At 54.8% G+C, this 24,489-nt stretch overlaps 8 non-coding genes across 8 annotated transcripts; 4 read left to right on the plus strand and 4 right to left on the minus strand.

Moving 5' to 3' along the window:
- Positions 1-1,170: 1,170 nt before the first annotated feature.
- Positions 1,171-1,275, minus strand: Trnal-caa. The gene is made up of 2 exons: positions 1,238-1,275; positions 1,171-1,216 (listed from the first exon to the last, which is right to left on the minus strand). It is a non-coding gene; the product is annotated as a tRNA-Leu (tRNA).
- Positions 1,276-2,709: 1,434 nt separating this feature from the next.
- Positions 2,710-2,782, plus strand: Trnat-cgu. The gene has a single exon. It is a non-coding gene; the product is annotated as a tRNA-Thr (tRNA).
- Positions 2,783-6,705: 3,923 nt separating this feature from the next.
- Positions 6,706-6,799, plus strand: Trnai-uau. The gene is made up of 2 exons: positions 6,706-6,743; positions 6,764-6,799. It is a non-coding gene; the product is annotated as a tRNA-Ile (tRNA).
- A 9,486-nt stretch (positions 6,800-16,285) lies between these two features.
- On the plus strand, positions 16,286-16,358 carry Trnaf-gaa. The gene has a single exon. It is a non-coding gene; the product is annotated as a tRNA-Phe (tRNA).
- A 1,078-nt stretch (positions 16,359-17,436) lies between these two features.
- Trnai-aau lies at positions 17,437-17,510 on the plus strand. The gene has a single exon. It is a non-coding gene; the product is annotated as a tRNA-Ile (tRNA).
- Positions 17,511-18,196: 686 nt separating this feature from the next.
- Positions 18,197-18,269, minus strand: Trnar-acg. The gene has a single exon. It is a non-coding gene; the product is annotated as a tRNA-Arg (tRNA).
- An 843-nt stretch (positions 18,270-19,112) lies between these two features.
- Positions 19,113-19,194, minus strand: Trnas-cga. The gene has a single exon. It is a non-coding gene; the product is annotated as a tRNA-Ser (tRNA).
- Positions 19,195-21,534: 2,340 nt separating this feature from the next.
- Positions 21,535-21,607, minus strand: Trnav-aac. Its single transcript has one exon. It is a non-coding gene; the product is annotated as a tRNA-Val (tRNA).
- Between the last annotated feature and the right edge of the window lie 2,882 nt (positions 21,608-24,489).

Below are 24,489 nucleotides of genomic sequence, written 5' to 3' on the forward strand. Positions count from 1 at the left end.
CCCCGACCTCCGAGCGCGGGTCCCGCCGGTCCACGCGCGGCCTCGTCCCGGCCAGGGCCACGAGGACGGGCGCGCGATGATTTCCAGTTTGCTTTCCTTGTTAGGCGCCCACCCGCTGCGGAGCACGCGCTGCTTCCATCACGGACAGCGAAGGTATTCAGAGATCCGCACAGGGCCGGGCCCGGAGCGCCGGGCTCCTCGCAGGTCAGGCCTCGCGATGGAGAGGGCGACGCCCAGTTCTTCCCGAGGGTGGACGGCCCCGAGTGGCGTCCTAAGCCGGCACCCGCGGCCCCTTCTTTCCAGGAAGGGCCTCGCGCCTTCGGGGTACACGGCCACGTGACCTGCCTCCCCGTTTGATCCCCACCTAAGCAGTATCACCGGAGCGGCTGTCCCCCTGGTCTCATCAGCTGGTCCTAGCTCTGTCCCTCCTCACGCCTACCTTGCCTCCTGACCTGGCTTACTAGAACTCCTGTGAGAAGTGGGGCCCCCGAGCCCCCACTCGGCCCCCTTCTGTCCCTCTCAGACAGAAACTTACTTTCTCTCAATAAATTCTTCCTACTCTTAACCTCTGTTGTTCCGAGAATTCGTTCTTGGATTTTACAGAACACGATCTCGGCGAGTGGGACTTCTAGCGGGTTGGGAGTCTTACTTCCCTTGTATTATTTGGAGTATTTCGAGGTCCTATACCCCTTTTCCTGTATCACTTTCAAGGAGCAAAGAAAACTCGCAACCGAAAATTGCGCGGGCCTGGGAGAAGAACGCTGGAAAGGACACGGGCCGTGGAGATACCACATCCACTCTCGGGGCGCCGCGCGTGGGTCCGCGAGTGCGGCCCCGGCTAGGCCGAGGGGCTCCGGGCCGGGCGGAGCTCCTTGCCCGCCCTGGCTGTGGTTGCATGAGTCACAGGAAGGTCCCGCTCCTTCCCACCGCTGTCCCTGCCGCGTCTCTCTCTTGGGTGTCTGAACTGCACTCCGGGAACTCGCTGTCCTGGGGAGAGCTTTGATATGTGTGCTGTTGCCTCCTGAATTTTGCAACCTCTGTTAGGTCGCTGGTGACGTGTAGGTGGCACCACGTGACCCCGTGGCGGTCTACGTCTCCCCGAGCCCACCGAGGCAGGGGGAGTCCTGTCCCCGTGCCCTCTGTCTATGAAAAAAAGAAACCAAAACCTTGTGTCAGAAGTGGGATTCGAACCCACGCCTCCATATGGAGACCAGAACCCCCAAGGAGGGAAGCTGTACTTGAGTCTGGCGCCTTAGACCACTCGGCCATCCTGACACTTAGGAGCAAGTTGTAAGGGGGGGTCTCAACTACCAACACCCATTCAGGGGGTTTGGTGGGCTGAGTGACTGCACCACCTGCGAACTGCAGAGTGGACAGGCAGGGAGCGCCGGGTCACTGCAGAGCCAGGCCACCCCCACGGCTGAAGAGATCAGGTCGGAGGGACGTTGGAGACCCCACCCTTTCCAGGAGCCCAGAGGAGGACCCCGGCCTCGCTGGGCCCCTCAGACCCAGCCCTCTGCACCTCGTTCTGAGACAAGGTCTCCCTGGGTAGTTTGGGCTGGCCTTGAACTCACTATGTAGTCTAGTGATCCTCCTGCCTCAGTCTCCCAACTGCTGGGATGACAGGGGTGTGCCACCACACCTGGCAGAATTTACTCTTCTTAATGAAACCTCTTCCTACTTACGGCAGTATGCAAGATTTACAGCGTACTCTTTGATATGTGCCTGTGCCATCAGAGTCTGTGCATATGTTAAATGCGAACCACTGAATCTCAGTTAAAATATTTGGATACCTGAAAATAGGTATTCCAAAATACAAGACGGTTGTGCAATTGCAACTGGTATGTCAAAATTTTCTTCTAAGATCTTCTATGTAAATGTGGTTAAAATAACACTGAGATGATACCTTGAAATTCACACATTTTTCATCAGCGGTGTTTTGTTGACTTTCCCATCATCATCATCATCATCATCACCACCATCACCATCACCACCATCATCACCCAAAACAAGACGCGCTCGCATGGACACAGACACGGATACACACACACACACACACACACACACACACGCACACGCAAACACAAATAGAGACACTCAGAGAGACGCGCGAGCGTGCGCGAAAGCAGATCCGAGTGACCCAGTGGCAAAGCGACGGCTGCCGCCGGGATCCACTTCGGGTCCGAGTGGCGGTGAAGGGCTGGCTGCAGACCTCCCTGCGGACGCCCAGGCGCTCACACTGGCGTCTCGCGCGGGTGGCGCAGTGTTTGCGCAGAATCCACGCGCTGCGCAGGTCCGCGGCCGGGCGGTGAAGAAGCCGCTCGGCACAGGCCGCTCCTCCCGCTCGCGCCGGCGGGACCTGGGCGGCGCTCCTCCGCGGCGCTGCAGTCGGGCGAAGAATCCGAGAGATCCTGGCTTCTCTGGGCTTCCGCGCCCTGTGCCGCGGGCTGTCTACTTCCCGTGTCTGTCACGTGGATCCTGGGGACGGACGGGCCGCCCCTGTCCCGCCAGCCCTGTGCTTCGGCCGCTCACCCGGGCCGGGCACAGCGGAGTCCCTGCTGGAGCAGCGCGGGGCGCTAGGCCGAGCCACTGGGGAGCGGGGCCGTCGGGCCACTGCCCGGAAAGCCCTAGAAGGGGTCGAGGCGAAGCGCCAAACCACCTAAAGGTAGAAGATTACATTTAAATATGCGATTGCGACAAAGTACTGGGGGCTCCGTAGCTCAGGGGTTAGAGCACTGGTCTCGTAAACCAGGGGTCGTGAGTTCAAATCTCGCCGGGGCCTCTCCCTACCCTGACAGAAGAGGGTGTTTTCTTTGACTAGAAACACCTCCATTTTACCCTAAATTCCAAGTATAGAGGAATATACTAATTGTAAAAGTAGGAAAACAGAAATAAAGCTGCTGCACCGTCAGCTGTTGGTAGTACCCAAAAGTCAGCCCTAAGAATCCTTCAAGGGGTTTGAACAGAATTAGCGCTGCCTGCCGCTGGCTAGTAAGTGCATGTTCCGAACAAACTTCTTTTTATTGAGCTTTGATCACTTACAACCTAGAGTACGGCCTACGCAGTGCCATGGCCACACAACACCGTGCTACACTTGGAATTCTGTCCTCCTGACCTAAGAGACACCAGGCTCACTGCGGATAGCAGCCACACCGAGCTGGCTCCTACAGCCTGCAGAGGATGAGCTGCCTCGGAGCTGAATGAAACACACCCAGGCTCAGAAACGGAGCATACGTTCACCTACTTAATTATCTATGCCAGCCGGGCGTGGTGGTGCATGCCTGTAATCCCAGCACTCGGGAGGCTGAGGCAGGAGGATCGTTGCGAGTTCGAGGCCAGCCTGGGCTACAAAGTGAGCTCAAGGCCAGTCTGAACTGCATAGCAAGACCCTGTCTCAAAAAAAAAGATAAAAAAAAAAATTATCTGTCTTCACAACCACACAACTGCTGTAAGGGGAGTTTGCAGGTTTCGCAGGTATTGCAGGAGGAGTGAAACTCACCAACAAGCTAAGGACCCACAGTCACTAGTACAGAGGACTGAAGAGGTAACAGCCCAGCTGAAGGTCCTGCCCGCGCAGGGACAGCCATTGCCCCCGTCTCTCTCACCTCCTCACACCTGGAATTGTGCTGCCCATAAGCCCCCACAAAAGTGAACCACAGACATCAATGGCTACAGCCCTTAGAACACAAATAAACTCCTCAAAAATGTACTTTGGATTCTCCACAAATCAGATATGGTACCAACACTGAAAAAGAATCAGTCAGCTCAGACACAGATGATTCATTTCCAGGAGCGTCGGCCAGAGCAGCCGTCTGTTGGCTTCAACCTATGACGGTGGTTGTTCCGAGTCCTTGGGGTCTTCACACTTTTTCTGCATAGAGCGCTCTTCTATCTCTTCTTCTCCTTCTCCTTCTCCTTCTTCTTGTGAGACAGGGTCTCGCTATGTAGTTCAGGCTGGCCTTGAACTCACTATGTAGCCCAGGCTGGCCTCGAACTCGTGGCAATCCTCCTGCCTCAACCTCCCAAGTGCTGGGATTGCAGGCGTGCACCACCGTACCCAGCTTCTCCCCTTCTGAATTCCTTCAGAATTTAAGTCAAGTGTTACTTCTCCTTCAATCTGGACCAGAGCTTTTTCTTAGCAGTCGCACATCTTTATTTAGCATATGCTGCGTACTAGCTAGCACAGAATGAGGCCACGTTTGTTCTCTTTCCCACTAAAATTACTTCTTGAGAGTTGGAACTAGGCCTCTATTAAGGCTGAATTCCCACAAGCCGGTTGGCAGTCAAACAGACTCATGGACCAGATTAGAGAAGCACATGACTGTGGGCTGAGGTTCGATGAGCTCCTGCCTAGCACCTGAGGCCTTGACTTGGTCCTCAGCACCTCAGGGAATAATTCAATAAGTGCAAGAGTTAAAGCTGCATTTCTGAACCTGTGTACTCCATGGGTGGCTGGAATTATTAGGAAAATTATTTAGCCTTGCATTGCAAGAAAATAACATTGAGAAGTAAGTCCATTTTTGTAATAATTTTATTGTGCTCATTTCTTTTTTTTTTTTTGAGACAAGGTCTCGCTATGCAGTTCAGGCTGGCCTTGAGCTCACTTTGTAGCGCAGGTTGGTCTCGAACTCCCAATGATACTCCTGCTTCAGCCTCCCAAGTGCTGGGGTTACAGGCGCGTGCCACCACACCTGGCTTATTGTGCTAATTTCTCTAATATTCAGCGCACTCACTGAACTTCAGGGGCTGTGGTTTTGATGTATATTGGTGTTATGCCTTGTGTCTAGATGTCTCCCCAAAGCCTCATGCAGCCATAGGTGGGGCTTTTTCAGGGGTGGCTGGACCTACAGTGTGTGATGCTGGGATTAAGGGTTTGTGATTACTAAATCAGTCCACTCATTGGGTTAGGACCCACCCTAAACCCAGTAGCCCAGATAGGGTATAAAAGGGGCAGAATGAAGCTGCTAAAGTCACTGGTGCCTTCTGCCTGCCGTGAACTGTTTCTCCTCTTCAATGCCCCTCCGCCATGTCTCTCCCTGTGCGGAGCCAGCCAATTATGGACTAAAACCTCTGCAAACTGTGAGCCAAGTAAACCTTTGCTCCTTTGACTTTGGGTGTGGGTATTTTGTCTAAGCAAGGAGAAAAGTAAATAAGACAATTGGTTAAAAACGCTATTAATTTTATAACATCATCGGTTCTTTTAAAAAGGCAACACTGAACAAAACTAACCCCTGTCGGTAATGTAGGGTTTCACTGGTTGACAGGCCTTTTGGGAAATGGGCTTCCGTTTCTTATTTTTGCCATATGCTTATTCTTGGGTGTAGTGTTTTGTTCTTAATTTGTGCTTTTAGATTGCGAGAGCGAGAGAGAGGATTACAAGGGACCACTGAGTGTGTCTGTGTCTGCAGTAGGACTCACTCTCTGACAATGAGCAGGGTTGACTGGGCACCTCAAGCGGTCATTCAACACACAGTCCTAATGTCTTGGCCGTGGAGTTCAGCCCGGCCTTCAACTTTTGGCAATCCTCCCGCCTCAGCTCCCCAAGTGCTGGGATCACAGGGGGTACGCCGCTTTGCACACACACATCTTGATGTTGCAACACCCACCTTTAATTCATGGTGCCTGAGGTCAAATATCCAAACTGCCAATCTGATGATCCTCTGATTTCTAGAATTCACTGTCAGAATAAATTCTTGGGGGTTGATGGAAATAGAAGTATAAAAAAGAATAGATTAAGAAGAGGCAGATGGCTTCTGTTTTTGGACCAAGGAGGAGTGGAAGCACGTCTGCATCCCTGCTGGCCAGGTCTGGCTGGAAACCCTGGCCCTGAGTCCCGTGTGGACAGGAAGGATGAGGACTGGGAAGGAAGTGAGGGGCCTGGAGACCCGAAGAGTGAGATGTTGCTGTTTTCTGGGATCTCACACACCCCAGGCGGTACTAGAGAGGCCCCAAGACCCAACAGCAGCAGGGCAGAAGCACTTGCCCTGGAGCCCTGGGTCAGGGGAGGGCAGCCCAGCAGGGTGGGGACCCAGGCTCACTGAGGAGGCAGAGCCTCGCGGTTCCAGTCACCCAGGCCATGGTTCCCGTCGTCCCCATGGCCTGCAGCCTCAGAGCAGCTGCAGGGGAGCAGGAGCTTTCACTCCACAGTCACGCGTGGCCTGTAGCCACACTCCAGGCTGGACATGTAAGACAACTTCTTCTGAGCTAGCTCCCGTGGGGCCGCGGCGGGAGGGTAGGAGCTTCTCTGGTGCCCCGGCTCTCCCACAGCTTACCTGTTTCCCACAGCTCCTGGCCCTCAGATGTCACTGCAGACATGTGCGGTGTCCCGGCAGTGCCACCCAGCAGCATCCCTCGGCCCGCGGGGTGCTGTGTGGCCGGAGCCGGCACCCAGGTCCCGTGGCCACACGATGCCCCTGGCGGCAAAGCGGGCTCGGCAGACCCCGCGCGCCGCACCTGGGCGGAGGAGCACAGCCGGCCGCGGTCCTGGAGGCCCCGGAAATACCGGGCCGTGGACGAGCGCCCAGAGGCGAGCGGCGCGCACGCTGCGTGGGCCTTCCGAGGAGCTGGCCGGCGGCTGCGGGGAGCTGGGGACGCGGGGGCGCGGCGCCGCAGCCTACAGCGCGCCCGGAGCCGCCGGGTCCAGGTCCGGTCGCGGCCGCGCCGCCCCTCGGCTGTAGAGCGCGCGCGGCGAGCGTGGGAAAGCATGCTCCAGTGGCGCAATCGGTTAGCGCGCGGTACTTATACAGCAGTATATGTGCGGGTGATGCCGAGGTTGTGAGTTCGAGCCTCACCTGGAGCATGTTTTCTTCCCTTCGCGGCTCCGGGCGAGCGGCGGTCCGGCCTTTTGCTTTAGTTAGGAACAGGCTGGCGCGGTTTTATTTTCCACGCAAGAAGCGCAGGTTCCTGTGGCAGAGGTTCCAAGCGTGGGGAGAAAATGCGCCCAGCAGGAGGCCGACGGACCCCGCCTCCTACCGATACCGCAGGGGTCGCACAGCCGAGGGGAAGCCCCTTCCCGAGCGCGCCTGCAAGCCCCTCTCCCCAGCTAGGGAGGACACGCATGCGCACGGGGGACCGCGGCGCTCCAGTGCACGCGGCCCCCGGCGGCGAGCGCTGAATCCGAGCGGAAGCCGGAGCCGGCAGAGCCGAGCGCCGCTGCTGTTTATAAAAGTAGATGGGGCCGGGCGTGGTGGCGCACTCCTGTAATCCCAGCAGCTGGGAGGCTGAGGCAGGAGGATCGTTGCGAGTTCGAAACCAGCCGGGGCTGCAAAGTGAGCTCAAGGCCAGCCTGAACGGCATAGCGAGACCCTGTCTCAAAAAAAGACACCCCCCCCCAAAAAAAAAGATTGGGAAGGAGAAAGGCCAGTCTTTCCCAGAAGTACACCAGGGCAGCAGGAAGGGTCTCTTCTTGGTTTCATGCAAAATAAACGGATCCCCTTTCTGGACAGCACGTTCGCTCCGTGGCCCGCGCCCCAGGAGCCGCTGGACGGGGCGCGGGGTGAGACAGCCCGATCCCTGGCCTGACGCACCAGCGCGGGGCGCGGAGCACAGGGCTGCGAAGGCCGCATCCGGAGCTCAGGGGCCCGCCACGCAGAGAGCGCGTGGGTTTCCGCCTCCGTGCGCTGCCCGAGGCCCCGCTGTGGGCGCCGAGCCCCGGTCCACTTCCTTCCTCCGCCCTGCGCCAAACCCTGCCCGCTGGGAAGCCCCTCCAGGCACGCGAGGAAATCACCCTTTGGTTATCTGGGTATCCTCCCGCTCGTAAAAATACCCACCACAAACCCATCCCTCTGAACTCCGCACACACAGCTGACCTCTATCTGCTACCCGTTGTGTGTCCCCTTGGCCTCGAGAGCGCTCCTCAAGGGCCTTAGTTCTTTACCTGGAGTGGGAGGTGACCCCCATTTCCATCCCGACATTATTGTGGGCTCTAGGCCTCCAGCTGGACTCATGCGGGACGTTTCCGTGGGATCCAGGCCCTCGGCTGGATTCTTTGGCTTTTACTGTGTGGACAGATGTCCTGCACTCTTTGTATATGATTCACTGGTTGAGTATTATAAATAATCTTATAAAATATGTGTCCTACATCGTATTGTTCCCCTTGCGAAACCCCAAGCTACAAGGGACGCAGTAATACCGGGAGGCGCCCGGCGCGAGCGTGTCTGTCCTCACTGCACAGAGGGGAGTTCAGCCTCCCGGCAGTCAGCACAGGTCTCCGAGGTGGACTCCAGAGCGCCTTCCTTGGCCTTGGACTGCCAGGCGCGAGGACCCAGGCTTCGCCGCAGTGGAGACCGCAGTGAGTGGGGCCCTCGGCCGGCCTGCCCCGCTCCCATGAAGACAGCGGTGCTCACAGAGCGCGCAGAAGTACAGAGGTTTCCAGCAGGTCAGTAGGGGCAGTCAAGCCCTCAGGTGGTGCTGAAGGATGAGACCACTGCCGGCCTGGATGCGGGGCCTTTGCCCGGCGTGCTGGAGCCCCCGCTGGCACCAGTGCCTGTGGAATTGGCGCTCTGCATATCCTGTCAGAAGCACTGCAGGGAAGAGAGTCCACACCTCCAGGAAGCACCTATTTCAGGAAGGTCAACACTTCTGCCCTGCTACGATGTAATCAACCCGCCACCAGGTCTCCCTGGGGAGCTCAGGCTGAGTGGGCATTTAGCTGTAGCCACAGAAGTCAGGTGAGGGGAAGCCGTGGCGCTGGGCCTCCACCCATGCCATCAAGGCCCTTTGTTCATGACCCGTGGGTGACGGTGAGAGTGCCTGAGACAGGTGGGTGGCACCCATGCCCCCTTGACCAGCTCCTCCGCAGAAATCTCCCTGGGTGAGCATGCCCCTGAGACACAGAGCAGCCCCTGTGTGTTACGCAGAACCCCCTGCAAACCTGCCTGAGAGTTGGCCGCTTCTGTCATCTAATGCCAGGAAACCTCCAGGGAGGCCAAGGCACAGACAGGAGAGAGGAGCCGTGGGCACGGGGCGGCGCGGCCCTTCTGTGTGCAGCCTCCTTTGCCTTCAGGACCGCTCTGGCCTGGTAACACAGGCCAAATAACCTCCGCGTCGGGACGGCTGGCTGAGGTCACACGGGCCTTGGCGGCCCAGGTTCTGTGGCCTGGTGGCAGGTCAAGAACCGTCTCCTGAAGGACAGTGGTATGTGGGCAATGTTTATGCCAGAGTCCTAAGGCCTGGGCTCCAATGCGCATAGAGGCGCAAGCAAGAGTTCCGCCCAAAAGGCTGCCTTAGAGAACACACAGCACAGACCGCGGCCCGAGGCGCGTTCCGAGCCTGGACTTCTCTGACTCCGCCTGACCGCGGTCTGCCACTCACTCAGTGGCCCAGAAGCCCCTTCCAGGGGAAGCAGTCCGCAGACCCGCTCTGTGGGTGCTAAGCTGAGCTTCCTGTGTTTCCTCTTTCTTCTCTTCTTCTTTCCTCCTCTTCTCCTCCTTCTCTTTCTCTTCTTCTTCCTCCTTTCTTCTTCCTTCTCCTTTTTCTCCTTCTCCTTTATCCTCTTTTTTCCTTCCTTTCTGTTTCTTCAACTTTCTCTTCTCTACTTCTTTTCCTTTTTTGAGACAGGCTCTCTCTATATAGCTCAGGCTGGCTGTGAGCTCACTACGTAGCCTAGGGTGGCAATCCTCTTGCCTCAGCCTCCTGAGTGCTAGGATTACAGGCATGTGCCACCAAGCTTGGCTGCCCTGTCTCCTCTTTGGGGGACTTGCTTGGACCCTGTCCAGTGGATTATACATTTATTTCCACTGGTACTAGTGGATCACTTTTGCTAATGGAGACCTCTTCCACTGGCAGGGAAGACTGACTCATCTATGCAAAAGCTCTGCTGGTGGCTGAGGCAGGAGAATTGAAAGTTTGAGCCCAGCCTGAGCAACTTATGGAGACCTCATCTCAACATAAAAATTTTAAAAAGAGCTGCAATCTACCTCAGCATTCCCTGAGTTCAATCCCCAGTAACACACACACACATACACACAATCCCCTCAGTGTCCCCGCTCCACTAACATCTCCCCACATATCCCCTCACAGCACCCCTTCCCCTCATTGCTGAGCTGACTGTGAATAGATCCCCTTTGCAGTTGGGGTTCAACTTCTGTTGTGATTCAGCCAAAGTCTGGATGAGGACTTGTTTGATTTTCAGCAGTTTCCTCCCCACAGCTGTAGGAAACAAGGATCCCTGGGCTCATGTCAGGTCCTGGTGCCTGAGCTGGGAGTTTGAATTACTGATCTCATCCCTTTCTCTTACCTGGGCTACACAGTGGGTTCAAGGCCAGCCTGGACTATACAGCGAGTCCGCATCTCAAAAAAGCAACAAATAAACAGATAAAAGAAAGGGCAAACATCTCTTCTTAGGATGAAGAAACACATTCAGAGAGTTCAAAGCATGTTTTCAAGTGAGACAGCTGAGATCAGCCACCTCTGAAAATCCACTCGATTAGGCCCACGCCTGTCACTTGTCGGCTGAGCCGTTGTCTTTCCGCCTGTGGTGGGCCAGCGATTTTCTCTTGGCATTTGCTCTTGGACCTTTCTATAGATCCACAAATTCCGCAGATTCCTACCCCCAAACACATACATGCTCCCAGCTCCACCCTAAAATGCCCCTCTCACAACACTCCCCACACTATGCCAATCATCAGCGTGAGCTTAAATTCCACACCCTCACTGACGCACCCTGGGAGCTCCCGCTCTGTGCGGGAGGTCAGAGAACCACAGCCCAGTGGCTGGGAGCGTCGAGGTCCTCCCCTCGGGGAGCCCTTTCAGACCCTATCAGGTGGTGCTGCCCCTTGTGTCTAGACACGCCCCCCCCAGTTGCATGTGCCCACACAGGGTGTCTTCTTGGTGTTCCGATTGCTGATTCCCCCAGTGGTAAGATCAGACTGCCCAGGTTTCCACTCTCTCAGGCAAGACTACGAAGCTTTGTTTCGCATGTTCACGATGTGCTGCCGGGGTTGTCAGGCTTGGAATTCTTCTCGTACATGCGGGACTTTGTGCCTCAGGTGAAGTAATTTAGGCTCAGTGTCAGTTTTCAGGCTGTTGTGCTTGTGAAGCCTGTGGCTTGCTGTCCTTCCACTGGGCTTATTTAGCATTGTGTTCCTGGGTCTTTAGGCTTTTGTTGTCTCTTCTGTCACTTTCAGGAGTAATATTACTTTTGGACAAAGAAAGGCAAATGGTTAATAGCTCCACTAGCTTTATCGCAGCAATCCTGCACTGAGAGTGCTTTTGTTTCCATGTAGAGAATAGGTTCCATCTGGTGTATGCGCCAATGGATCCTGAGATGGCTATAATCCTCTGTGTGTATTAGACAGTGAATGTCGGGCGCCTTTGTACAAGACATTTGGCTGTGTACAAACTACGGAGTACATCATAGCAGGGGTGGTGTCTGTCCTGAGCTTCGCATCAGTTGCAGGAACAGCACAAAGCTCAGGAGCGGAGACGCCACCCAGCCCTCCCCCTCACCACCCAGGCACGGACTTGGCAAGCTGCAGTACACTGGACCTCTAGGCAGAGAAGAGGGTGCCTTCCGGCTCCCCACCAGTCACGTAAGTGCTTCACCCTCACCCCCTGTTGAACTGTTTCAGATGGGCTCTTTGGCCCTAACCTGCCTTGCAAAACAAGAAAGAGTCTGGGCCATGTCAGATCCCAATCCGAGCTTTGGGAAAAGGATGTGGCCTTTTCTCCCTGGATCGGTTTGGTATAAATGGATCAGAACCTGTGCTATGTTTGTTCTTCGAACCCTTAAACTTGGGCCATATGTACAGTAAGCTCACCCTCGCTTCCTCTTGCTGAGTCGTCTGTCTTCAGACGGCCCTGTGCTCCTTTGACCCGCTCGTCTCTACCAGACGCCGTGACCGACCCTCTGGGCCTGAAAGTCAGCAGTAATGAGGACCCCTAACTGCTCCCCTTGACCTCCCCCAGTGGAAGTATCAAGAAGGGCCTTGCGCACTGCCACCCTAAATGACTTAGGGTCCCGTGCCTTGAGGCGGGTGTTAGGCAGGAACGTAGACATCAGCAGGCGTGAGGGACAAAACAGCATGCGTAGCCAGCTAGGTGGAGAAACAAAGATGTCACCGTATAACGTGTTTATTACCACTCCTTAGCTCGCAGACCGCAGGGACCCCACAGAGCACAACGACTTTCATGGTTACCCGTGGAGCAGTCCCTGGGCCATCTAACTGTGGAACAAGGCACTCGGTATTCCCAGCTGCAGAGCTCCAAGCCGGTGGTCTCAGGAAAGGAGACGTCCTTTCCACATCCTCTTGCCTTTGGCTGCGACCTGGTTTAAATTAAGAATTTATCTTTGTGAGCGTCTTACATGATGAAAGCCCCTGAGGAATCACTGACCACCTACAAAGGACAAGGAGACACTGCAGTTCCAAAGCAGCTTCTAAGTTAAATGCTGCTGAGTGTCGTCAGCACCAGTTCCCCAGGCCCAAGAGTAGCTCCTGGGTGCACACAAATGTCCAGACTCGAGCTTGGCTTGGGTGCCTCCATGGCACAGCCACCTTCATGCTTGGAAGGCGCAACTCCGTCTCTGCTTTACCGCAGGCTCCGCTGGGACTTCTGCACAGGCATGTGTCTGGACTGAATTCCTGCATCAAAGGCGCAAGGAGTCTTGGACCAAGCAAGGGAGGGTCCAGCTCCTCCCTGCGTGAGCGCCTGGCTTCCTGGTTACCTAAGGTATGAGGACTAGAAAGAGAGAAGTGGAAGCCCCACTTAGGACACAGGACTTGATTGTACATGTAAAGCCCAAATGTCAGCAATTAGCTCGAATAAGTTTATTTAACACGTTTATCGCAGGTCGAGTAGATATACAAAAATAAACACTAACAACACTAACACTAACACAAACACTAACAATTTTAAAGAGTAAGAGAAGGATAACAATAATGGGGGGCTTACCAAATTACAGACAAAGTGGTAAGAAATTATCAATGGTTATTGTTTTACATATTGTTATCTACAAGATAGTTTCTCAGGAAAACAAATAGACAAATAACAATGAGTTACAGACAAAAGAGGTAGGAGATTATCAGTAGTTGTTGTACTCTACTTAGGTATCTTCGAAAGAAAATAAATAGAACTATACATGAGTGACCTATTGAATAATCATTAACTATTCTCAATGGTTGTGGTAGGAAACACATAATAATAAACATGCATCCATTTATGAAATAGGATAGGAACAATACAAACATTACAGAGTTATGAATAGATTAGTAGGAAAGTATCAATGACTGCTGTAATACATGATGGTATCTTCCAAGTGGTCTCTCAGGAAGACAGAGATATGCAAGAAAGATCTAACAAGTAGTTACAGCCTAAGGGTTGTCAAAACTCAAGTGAGCCGTCTCGGGCCAAAGCCATTTTTTGTAGCGTTTTCTCTCCAGCCTCCCATCGCATTGGGACCCCACAACCAGTTAGTGTCCTCTCCCCAACTGTCAGCACAGGCAGCAGGAATCCTGTTGCAGACTTCTCCGGGGCTCCACCACAGCCTGTACTGTCAAGGGAAGAACGGCTTCCAGGGAGTCTCCGCAGGTATTTTGCAAGGTCCTCCTGGTTTACAGCTTCCGAGCAGCTCTCGTGACCCCAGTCCACAGGACCTCTGACTCCGTGGGCTTAGTCTGCATTCTCATGTTCTCTGAGTCCTTGTTCAGCAGCTGCTCCTCCGCTGACTCTAGACCTTTCTGGTTCTCAATGGCAGGAGCAAGAGTGGCCCGTTGTATGGCATGTATTCCCAGGGGTTCTTCCATGTTTGAATGATTCACACACGTCCTTAGGTGGGCATCTGCAGCCGGTGCATGGTGGGCCAGTTGTGTCATTGTTTCTCTGTGTCATGATAGTTCTCAACTGAGCAGCAGCGGCCAGCCTGAAGGCCGGGGAGCCACAGAGCTCTCGGCCGCATGGCTCCCCGTGCGCTGGGGGCCCTCCCTCCGGGGGGCCTACGAGGCAGGGAGCGAGCTGCCGGTTGGAAGACCTGTGCTCCCCTTGTGCTGGGGGGAAAATGAGATTTTAAAGGAAGCATTCACAAGCATCAAGTAGGGTATTTAATCTGTTCAAATAATACTTTTACACTTAAAGACTACCTCATGTTTTTTTTAAAAAAAGAAAGATCTAAATAAATAGAGAAAATGAAGTAGGATTAAAAAAGATAGAAAGGAGATGAGAAGAATCATAATTTCTATATTGTGTTATTAATAAAAGGTGTAGCATCAGGACACCATCCTGTGGGGGAATCATCGTTATTCCTGAATTGCTTTAAGGCCAGCCCCTGCCTTTCTGGGCCAGGCCAGTCCCTGCCACGGCCCCAGCCCATGAGGATGCGCTCTGCCCCAAACCCCAGGGCCACACAGTGCGCAGCCTTAGCAGCATTCCTTGTTTCCTTCTGTGTGGTTTTGTTTTTCTCTTCCCATTCCAATCAGGACACTTTGGGTCTCATCTACGCACTGTCTAATTTAAACAAAAGAAAATTTTTACTTTGTTGGTATAAATATTTTTTGTTTGATTCCATTTAATTAGAGTAATTTAACACTTATTTAAAGTTCAAAAACAGCTGGGTGCTGGGCGTGGTGGTGCACCCCTGTAATCTCAGCACTCTGGAGGCTGAGGCAGGAGGATCACTGCAAGTTGGAGACCCGCCTGGGCTACAAAGTAAGCTCAAGGCCAGTCTGAACTGCATAGTGAGACCCTGTCTCAAAAAGACCAAAAAGAAAAAAGAAAAAAAAAAAAAAGAAAAGAAAACTTTAAGACAAAACAGACAAAGCAAATCCTTAGTGTTTTCATGGCATGTTCTAAAATGTTTCCACACAGCGAAGGCTCTAATTGCAAACTGCACACACAGGGCATTTCCCCAGGCTGATGACTGTCCTTCATGTGCTATAAGAGAGCTTGGTCTGCTTCGATGACAGCGCACAGATTTCACAGGCAGCAGAGGGCTCCGGGGTAGTGCGCACCCTGTCAGTGTCACCCTGCGGCTGGGAGCTGGAAGCTGCGTGGGGCGTGCTGGTGGGTGGCCTGGTTTTCCCCGCTGTCGCTCCTCTGATTCTCAAGCTCCAAATGGTGCTTCCTTTGATCATGACACTGTTTAGAACTCTCAAGCAGCTGAGGCCTTTAAAGTTTGAGCGACTCTTTGGTTCTGGCTGCCCATCTCCTTTATATTGTCCATAGTGAATGTCACAAAGTGACAGGATCAGACCTCCTTTCCTGGGCCCCAAGGCCTTGTTTTGACCCGTTAGAGGTGATAAGCCTGTTTTTGCCAGACCGTCAGCGCTGTTTTCTGGGTCTGGATCCCTGAGAGCCAAAGGCGCCTTTTCATTAGCATGAGTCCAGGAAAGCACTTCCTTCTGAACGTGATCAGCAGGAGCTCTTTGGTGGGGTGCTTGTGTCCACTCCAGGAGAGAGCAGAAGGGGTCGTGGCTGAAGAATGTGCACTTGGGGTTCCTTCCTGAGTTTAGATCTTTGGGGACTCGCGCTGATTTTGTCAGCAGTGAAGTGAAGCGTTGCTTGAATCACGAGGAGGAACGACTTGTGCGGAGCTCGTCTTATGAGCAGGTTTGGGTGAAGATTCGGTAGGACTGGGCCTCTCTGTCGAGCTCCATCCAGACTGGGGATTAGGCGCGGCAGGTCGCTTTGGCTGCTGGGGCCTGGCACACCCTGGGGTGAGACGCAAGCAGGGTCTTGAGGGAGGAGGCCTTTCTTTCTTTTCGAAGGTGAGCCTGGGGTGACAGTTCATAATGTGTGAACAGCTGGTCTTGAACTTGAAATCGCCGTGACAGAGCGCATTTCAGAGTCTCCATTCACTGTTCCGTCCCAACGAAGACCAGCTCGCACCTGCCTGGGCTGGGCTGGAGCTTCTGCAGGGGCCCGGGGCCCGTTCTCACGAGAAGTGAGCCGCCGTTTCCACCTCACTCTGCACTGAAGCAGCGGTCCCCTCAGCCTGCACAGCTGTCCCTTCCTCCGTCGGACCTCACCGGTCCCTTCGGTGGGGCCTCCAGATGTGCGGTGCTGCTCGGTGTTTCCCTCTGCGCCACAAGGGATCTGACAGCGGGACGCTGTGCTTCCAGCTCCCGGGAAAACCGTCCGTGCCCAAGGGCCAGGCTTCCTCCGTCATTACATCCTGCTGTTTGCGCCTCAGGGCTCTTTCTCTGGTATAATTGTTTTTGAAACAGGCAAAAGGTTGTATTTTTAGAAACTCAGACAAAAATTTCTTACACTTTCTAGAAGCTAAACACAAGTAAGACGATTAAGAAAACCTTGTTTTAACTATGTGGCAAGACAAGAACGCTCTTATAGCGAGGCCGAAATAGCTCAGTTGGGAGAGCGTTAGACTGAAGATCTAAAGGTCCCTGGTTCGATCCCGGGTTTCGGCAACTGCAGGTCATTTTTCTCGCTTTTGAATAGCTTGCTGAACAAAGTATTGACTCACTAGGGCCACTAGGTAATCGCCATCTGCAAATACCTAAGTGCACAGCTCCATATGTAAGACATGGCACTGCGTCAATTTACCATTTTCATGCAAAAGGCGTTGCAAATTCCGTATTGCTTCGCACCTAGGTGCCCCACGGCGTCGTGTTTCCTGGAGCTGGCGGGACGGCGTCCGCTGCACCGGAGCTGGGCCGCGGCAGGCTCAGGGACACAGCCCTGCCCAGCATTCGCGACGCCTGGGTTCCCGCCCAGCACCACAAAAATACGCATTTCAAAACGAATGAGCACACACATGCTGTACAGCCCCCAGGCACTGCTGGTTTCTTGCTTCTCCTGCGTTGGGTGACGCAGAAGGCTCGCTACAGCACAACTTCCAAACTGCTCCGCAGGCGCCGCAGGGTGTCCCCGGGGCGTGGGCGGGGCAGTAATTAAACACTGCCTGGGCTTGGCGCGGGAAGGACTCGCGTGGGCTCCGAGGACGACCGGGGAGCGGGGACCCGCAGGGGCGAGCTGCTTTCCCTCCGCGCCGTCGTGCCCGTGGGGAAGCGCGGACGGTCGGCGCGGAGCCTGCGACCTGCGCCCGCCACCTCGCTCGAGGCGCGGCCGGAAGGACGCGGTGCTCCGGCTCGCCTCGGGCTGCGGGACCCAGGCCCGCGCGTCGCCGGGTGGGAGCGGCCTGGAGCAAGGGCGCGGTCGGAGGCCGGGGCCCGTCCGGGAGCCACAGACGCGTCGCGGGCGCGTGGAGAGGCTCTCTCCCGTGGGAGCCGGAAAGCGGAGGACTTGCCGGCGCGTGCCCAGCGCGCCCCGCACGGGGGGCCCTCCTCGCACCCCAGACTGGCCTCAGTCCGCGCGGCCCCCGCGGGCCTCCGGGGCTGGGGCCGGAGCCGGAGCGCGTGGGCCTCCCTCGTCACCGCCCCGGGCCGGCTGGGAAAGGTCTCTTGGGCAGAGCGCGGGGAAGAACAAGCTGCCTTGAGCTAAACAAATGCAAGACTTTATAAGTCACCTTAGGATGCTTTACTAAGTGGCCGGTTAGCTCAGTTGGTTAGAGCGTGGTGCTAATAACGCCAAGGTCGCGGGTTCGATCCCCGTACGGGCCAGTAACCTAGCGTTTTAGACCGCCGGCTCTCGATGGCACAGCGTCCATCCGAACCAACTACTCCTAACCTACGAGAAAGTTGTTAAACTTTCCCTCCACGGAGTCGGAGTCCTACTTACTTTCGTTTTGTTTTAAGAACAAACCAACCAACCAAGTGCAAGGGAAAGTCGACGAAAACTGAGTGGCGCAGTGGGGCGTGCGGCGGAGGTGCTCCGGGAAGGGGAACAAGAGGGAATCTGCCCGCAGGACTTCCGGTGACGATGCAGGAATTGTCAGGCGCGCTGGGCGAGTTCCTGCCGAGGGGGCGCGGGCTGCGCGTGTGTGGACACCCCCAGGAGGGCCCGCGGCGCTCGCGCCCTCTCTGCCCGCGCGCTCCCCCTCCTGGCCGGCGGCTGCTTCTACCCAGAGGGACCCAGGGGTGGCCTGCGTCCCGGAGGCGGCGGACACCTCGAAGACACTCTCAGGTGGGGTTTCTCGCGGTAAGGCGTCCATGGAGAAGAGACGGCGGGAAGACTCGGTGCCCTCGAAAGCCCCTTCGGTTTAAAACCTTTCTTCCCTCGCCTTTTCCACCCCCTCCTCTCTCAAGTCCAGGAGAGCCGGAAGGTGGAAAGAGCCTGCGCTGCTGGGGAGCATCTCGGGCGGGGAGGGTCGGCTGCACAGACTGCAGAAGCTAAAATGGGAGCCGAGCGAGCCAGCCAGGAGTCGAACCTAGAATCTTCTGATCCGTAGTCAGACGCGTTATCCATTGCGCCACTGGCCCGCGCCCGGAGGGTCTTTTGTAAGTTCTCGTGTTGAGTAGAGCTTTGTGCCGTAGAGACGCGGAGATGGTGTAATTCAGACAGCGACTACTATCAAAGCCTGCTCTAAAAAAGCATGTTTACTGGCACAGTACACATTCACATAAAATATGTATTGAAAACCATGACCAGGCCGGGCGTGGTGGTGCACACCCGTAAGCCCAGCACGCGGGAAGCTGCGGCAGGATGATCAAAGGCCAGTCTGAACTGCATAGCGAGACTCTCTCCAACAAAACAAAATAAAAACAAACAGAAAAGAACACAATGGCCAGTTTTGTCTTTGAGACATCAGTTGTGTGATAGGTGAATATTCAGTCCTTCCAAGTAATATGAGTGTCTTCTTTTTTTACGCCGCGGTCTGAGCTACCCATTTGTTTCTTCAGATTAATCATCTGCTTGCTCCTGAATTACACTGACTTTTTTCTTAGCTGTTCAAACAGCAAAACAGGTGGAAATGACAGGTGCTGGGGGGCGCGGGCTTCTTCCCGGCGGAGACTCGGCTTCCGGTGGCTTTGCAGGGTCGGCCAGAAGCCGCGTGGCCCTCGCGATCGGCTCCCACGCTTGCTGGGCTCGGCGCACGGGGTGTTCGGTGAAATCCTTACGATGGATTTGAGGAAGAGGCCGGAATTGGTGCGGAACTGCGCCTGGGGTTCTCGGGTACCCCGCAGGGCGTCAGGCTCTCTGGCGCCCCCTGGAGGGGTCAGGTCGAAAGTAGGAAATGCGGCTTAGGGAGTCAGGCACAGGGATGTGACCTGATGAAATTATGTGACGGCACTAAACTTCGGGATCCAGACAGAAAACGTGACCGCTGTGAGCAGGATTTGAACCTGCGCGGGGAGCCCCCATTGGATTTCGAGTCCAACGCCTTAACCACTCGGCCATCACAGCTGCAGTGTTCAGCACTCTCTTCCGTATGGACTGCAGACCAACACCGGGCCTTTGCCATGCAGCGTGGAGAGGGGCCCGCGGCCGCCGCACGCTCTTTCCCGGGTCTGCCCCGCCGTGGGCGCCGGCGCCAGGCACCACACGCCCAGCAGGCCCGCACAGCCCTGCCTCCAGCACTGCACCTACTTGTCGTCCTGCTGTGCGCGGGCGCCGTGCCGGCCCCGGTAGACGTGCTGGTCGCAAAGCAGGCCTGGTTTCCTTGCACAGCGAAAGCCAGGATCTGGCGGGGAAGAAACCTCCATTCCACCTGCAGAAGTCGAGGCGCTTGGCCAAAACGGGAGCCCGCTCCTGCGAAGCCTCTCTGTGCACCCCACGAGCCGCCAAGCCCCCCGAATCAGGCCCGCAGCTCAGCAGCTCCTTGCTGGCCCCAGGCGAGGACGGGGTGACAGCGGTCTCCACCAGTTGGGGCCGCAGCGCTGTCCTAGTCTCCCGGGAGTGGGTCCCTGCTCCCTCCTCACTTCCGAGCTGTGAGGCTCAGCTCCAGGCTCCTCGGCCTGAGGCGGCTGGTGCAGCGAGCCCCGCGCTCCTACCGCCTCCCTCCCTGTCAGGTTGGTCGCACTGTCACTGGGATACCTACCTGCGACCTTTACAGGTTCCTCCCCCGTCCTGGTGCCCCTCCACCCGTCTACCTTCCATCTGTCTCGGCCAGTCTTCGACCTCCTGCTCTTTTGTGCTTGTCCACACTGCAAGGCTCATCCCTCCCAGTCTCCTGGCTTAAATAACACGAGCACGCGGAAGCCCACAGCATCGCCAGCCTGCACATCCTCCCTGAACTTTAAGTCTGCCTACTGTCTGAACTCAGATGTCTCCTCACAGACGTCTCAACCTTCAGTGCTCCAGGCCAGTCCTCAGGTGTCCCCAAGAGTTGCTGTCCTGCCCACACATTTCACTCGTGGCCATTTCTTTTCTTCTGCTTTTTTTTTTTTTAAATGCATGGTCTCACCTTGCTGTGCAGGCTGGCCTCGAACTCACAGCAATCCTCCTGCCTCAGCCTCTGGAATGCTAGAGGGATTACAGGTGTGCACCACCATGCCTGGCTTTCATGGCAATTTCAGTTTTTCACAGATTATGGCCTGTCTTAGTTACTTTTCTCATTGCTGAGACAAAATACCCACACCCAAAGTTAAAGGTGGAAAGGTTTATTGGGGTCACAGTTTGTAGAGGTTTCAGTCCGTAATTAGCTGGGTCCAAGGCAGGGTGGCAGGGCAGAGGGGCATCGCAGAGGAGAAACAGCCCATGGAGTGCTGCGGCCGGCTGAAGGCAGCCAGTAGCCAGCCTTTCCCTCTTCTCCCATCTGGGCTACCTGCCTTGTGGGTGGTGCCACTCAGAACTACAGTAATCCTAAGGAGTGGATTAAGTTAGTGATCACTCACTTCATTCCAGGGATCACACCCTTTATCCAGCATCACACACTCTAGATCCAGCCACCCCTGAAGAGTGCGCCCATGGCCGCAGGAGCCATAACGAAGCCACCGTATTAGGCGGTATCTTTGACTTCAGTTTTCCTCCATCCTACATGCGCGAATTCTCTTTGTCCGGCCTTCAGAAAGTATCCGGATCTGACAGACTCCTCACCAATGTAAGCCTTTGACTCTCACAGAATTTGGTACAGCTTTGCTCAGTAATCAAATCTGCTTTCGCTGGAGTAAGGACCAGAGCCCACAGGGCAGAACCGGCCGCAGGACTGTGGGTGAGACGCTGAGTGTTGTGGGTGTGTCCAGTGAACGCTGTGGGTCGTGTACACTAAGTGTTGTGAGTGTGCACAGTGAGCGTTGCGGGTGTGCACAGTGAGCGTTGTGGAGTGTAAACCCGCCGAGCGCGAGCTGGAGACCAGATTCCTCACTCGCGCTCCCCCAGTCCTGCTGAGACCCGGACTCCGAGGTCGCGGACTTCACCCCAGGGAGTGAGCTCGGAAGAGGATAGTGAGCTTCTACGCACGAGTGGCGAGGGCGACCTTGGTCGCGTCCCGCGGCCCACGCGGTCACGGCACCGACAGCCTCGCGCCGGCTCTGGGGTTCCGGGCGGTCCTGGCGCGCTCTGCCGGCCGCGGGCGGGTGCGGACCAGTAGGCCCGCCCGCGGGCTCGCTCCGGGACACCGCCGGCCGCGCATCCCTGCGTGGATTCAGGAGATGCGCAGGGCGGGTGCGCACAGCGGCCGGGTCACAGTCGCCCCCGTTAGCCCCCGTTTTACACTCTGGGACCCTAAAAGGGGATGGGATGGTAACTCCGCCCCAGGCGCCGAGGTCTATAGAATTTTGGATGCAGCAAAAACATTAACTTCAGTGTTTCCGCCCGGTTTCGAACCGGGGACCTTTCGCGTGTTAGGCGAACGTGATAACCACTACACTACGGAAACGCTTGACTCCTGTGCTCCGGGTGGAACTGACCCCGCCTGGTGCTCGCCTTTTCCTCGCTGCAAACCTGCAGCCCCGGGGCGGCGAGCCTGAGCCGCCAGGGCCCGGGAAGGGAGGAAGGGGGGTGGGGAAGGAGGGAGGCTAAGAGCAGCGGAGGGAGGAGGGGAGGGAGGGAGACTTTCCAGAGAGAAACCAAGGCGAGGTGAGGGCGAAGGTCCAGAGGGGCCGAGGGCAGACAGAGAGTGGCCACGCTCGTGGGGAGCGTGCAGTGACCCGATCGCCGCCACAGGGAGCGCAGGGCTCGGGAACGGAGAGGTTGGAGATGAACCTTTAGTCAAGTGTAGGTTACCCACACCGAACGCACAAATCTGAAATGCACAGATCCGGCGGGAAAAGGTTCAGTTTCCTCAGCAAACACCAACAAAGATAAATATACAGAAAGATAAACTTTTTTTTTTTTTTTTTTTTTTTTTTGAGACAGAGTCTCCCGGTATAGTTAAGGCTCGCCTCAAACTGATGGCAATCCTCCTGCCTCAGCCTCCCAAGTGCTGGGATTACAGGCATGCACCACTACCCCCAATTTAAGAAAAACATTTAAAAAGCATTTGGAGAGAAAAGATACTACATTTTAGGTTATGCAAAATTCAAATTGAGTAATAAATATTAATTCAAAGGAGGGCAGAAGGAACAAAAGAACAGGTAAGTCTCTTCAGGAATGAACAAAGAAGAGGTACGGTGACCAGCGCAGATCCAATCGTTAAAAAAGCACATTGCGTGTAAATGGGAGCAGCCGTCGAAAGGCAGAGATTGTCAGTCTATACAGAAAATGAAATGAAAGGAAGCAGAGGCCGATTATAACTTGCTTCCAGAGGCACGCAACAAACAACAGAGATGGAGAAAGAGGTGCCCAGGACACAGTCACAGTGAGGGAGCTGGCGCCATGTAGAGATGTTCCCGAGTAGACATCTGCGCAGAGCCTAAGACCCCCGATGAAGAGGAACATTCCACCATGATGCAATGACCAATTCCGCACACGACACTCATTTTTATATGAAGAAATTTAAAAAAAAAAGAACTGCAAAAAAACCCCACCATCATTGTTGGTGATTTTAAAGACACTCTGATAACTGATGAGCAGCTAAGAGAAAAAACAACTGGGAATATAGTAATTGTGAGCTGTGGCTACAAACCACGGGATCTGACCTCGGTGGCATTGTGAGGCGTCACACCGAAAACCGCAGAATACACATTATTTTCAAGTGCACATGGAGAACTCACCAAAATAAGGCTGTACAGCAAGTCTTGCTAAATTTTAAAAGATTAGAATCGTTTTTAAAATATGGTATCTGATGACACAAGTAAGGTGGAAGTTAACAATAAAAAGATAGCTAGAAAATTTCCAGGTACTGGGGATGATAGACACAGCACTTCTAAGTAAACCCCAGGTGAAGTGAAAGTGCAGTGCAAGTGAGCACAAACGATGCCCTGCATTTTAATCCGGGCTCTTGAGGTGTTGAGGGTGGAGACCACCGGGCTTGCAGACCGGAAGAACAAGTTGTTGCAGATGGTGATGGGTGTGGATGGCCCAAGTAGGGACCAAGGGAAGGACAGGAGAGAAGCACCGCACACAGGTTGCAGGGAACCCGGCAGACGTTGTGACAATCTGTAGTAGGCTGTGAGCCCAGGCCTCTGATGGGAATGTGGGTGCCTTCGGTCTGTGGTGTGCCGTGCTAGGGGTACCTGTATGAAACCCGGTGGAAACGGAAATAGGAGTTTGAGGCTTGGGGGACCCTTCAGTTAGACATGGATTTTGGGGTCCATCAACTCCAGACAGGCTGTCAAGGTCCAGGCGGTGGATGAACAAACAGATGCAGGAATGGTTGACCCCTTTCTGCTCAGTCCTGGGGCTGCCAGTTTCCCGAGTGGCCGTGGCTCGGGTGTGGACTTAACCGTCTGTGGAGTGGGGCATGTCCAGGTGTGAGTGCTGCCCGAGCGGAACTAGAGTCACAGCCTCGGCAAGGACATCTCAGCGCCGTGGAGAAAGCCCTGGGGCAGGGAACGGGGACCGTGGCGCCTGGAGACCTCAGCTGCACCTGCCCCGTAGGCGTTTTCTGCAGGCCTTTTCCCACGTTCCCCCCACTCACCTCAGACTCCCTGCTTGAGCACCAGTGAAAATACCTCCAGATACCGTTTCTCTTTCCCAGCATTTTCCTTCATAGCTGTGCCTTATTGCTTCAGACATCAAAATCAGCTCAGCCAAGTTATCCAGTGCCAGCGTTGGGAATTCATACTTGGATGTCAAGGAGAAAGAGCCACAGACCTGGCCTCAGGTGACACACACACACACAAAGGCCCTCACCACTTGGGGAACCACAACACAAACGACATGTGGTCCCTGAGGAAGCAGGCTTCCTGTGAGTAAATAACACCTATGTTGGGAAAGAAATAGTATCTGATTATGGAGAAGTCCTTTACCAAAGCCAGCCGTGAAAGTCCAGGTCTTGTTTGAAAATTGTTGTAGAGTAAAGCGTCTTCATCACCTAGTCCTTCCAGAGCTGAGTGGTGTTACATTACGTTCAATCAGGGTAAGGAACAGGGAGCTGCTTGAGACGCACTCCGTGGCTCACACAAGTTTGTGCACACCACTGTAGACAGCAGAGCGGGTGCTGGGTGTCTGACATCTACTTTGAAGATACAGTTTAGAATGTCAAAAGAAACAGAAAGATAAAACAAGAGCTTACGGTAAAATACAAAGCATCATCTGTTTCTTAAAACTTCCTGGTCTCGTCTTTCTCTTTAAATTTTTCTGTGCATTGTGCATCATCTCTCAAAGCTATTGATAAAGACGCATGTGTACATGGCAAAGGACATTAGAAAGGCCACC

Source organism: Chinchilla lanigera, unplaced genomic scaffold, assembly GCF_000276665.1.
Source record: "Chinchilla lanigera isolate Chin_1 unplaced genomic scaffold, ChiLan1.0 scaffold00064, whole genome shotgun sequence".
NCBI lineage: Eukaryota > Metazoa > Chordata > Mammalia > Rodentia > Chinchillidae > Chinchilla > Chinchilla lanigera.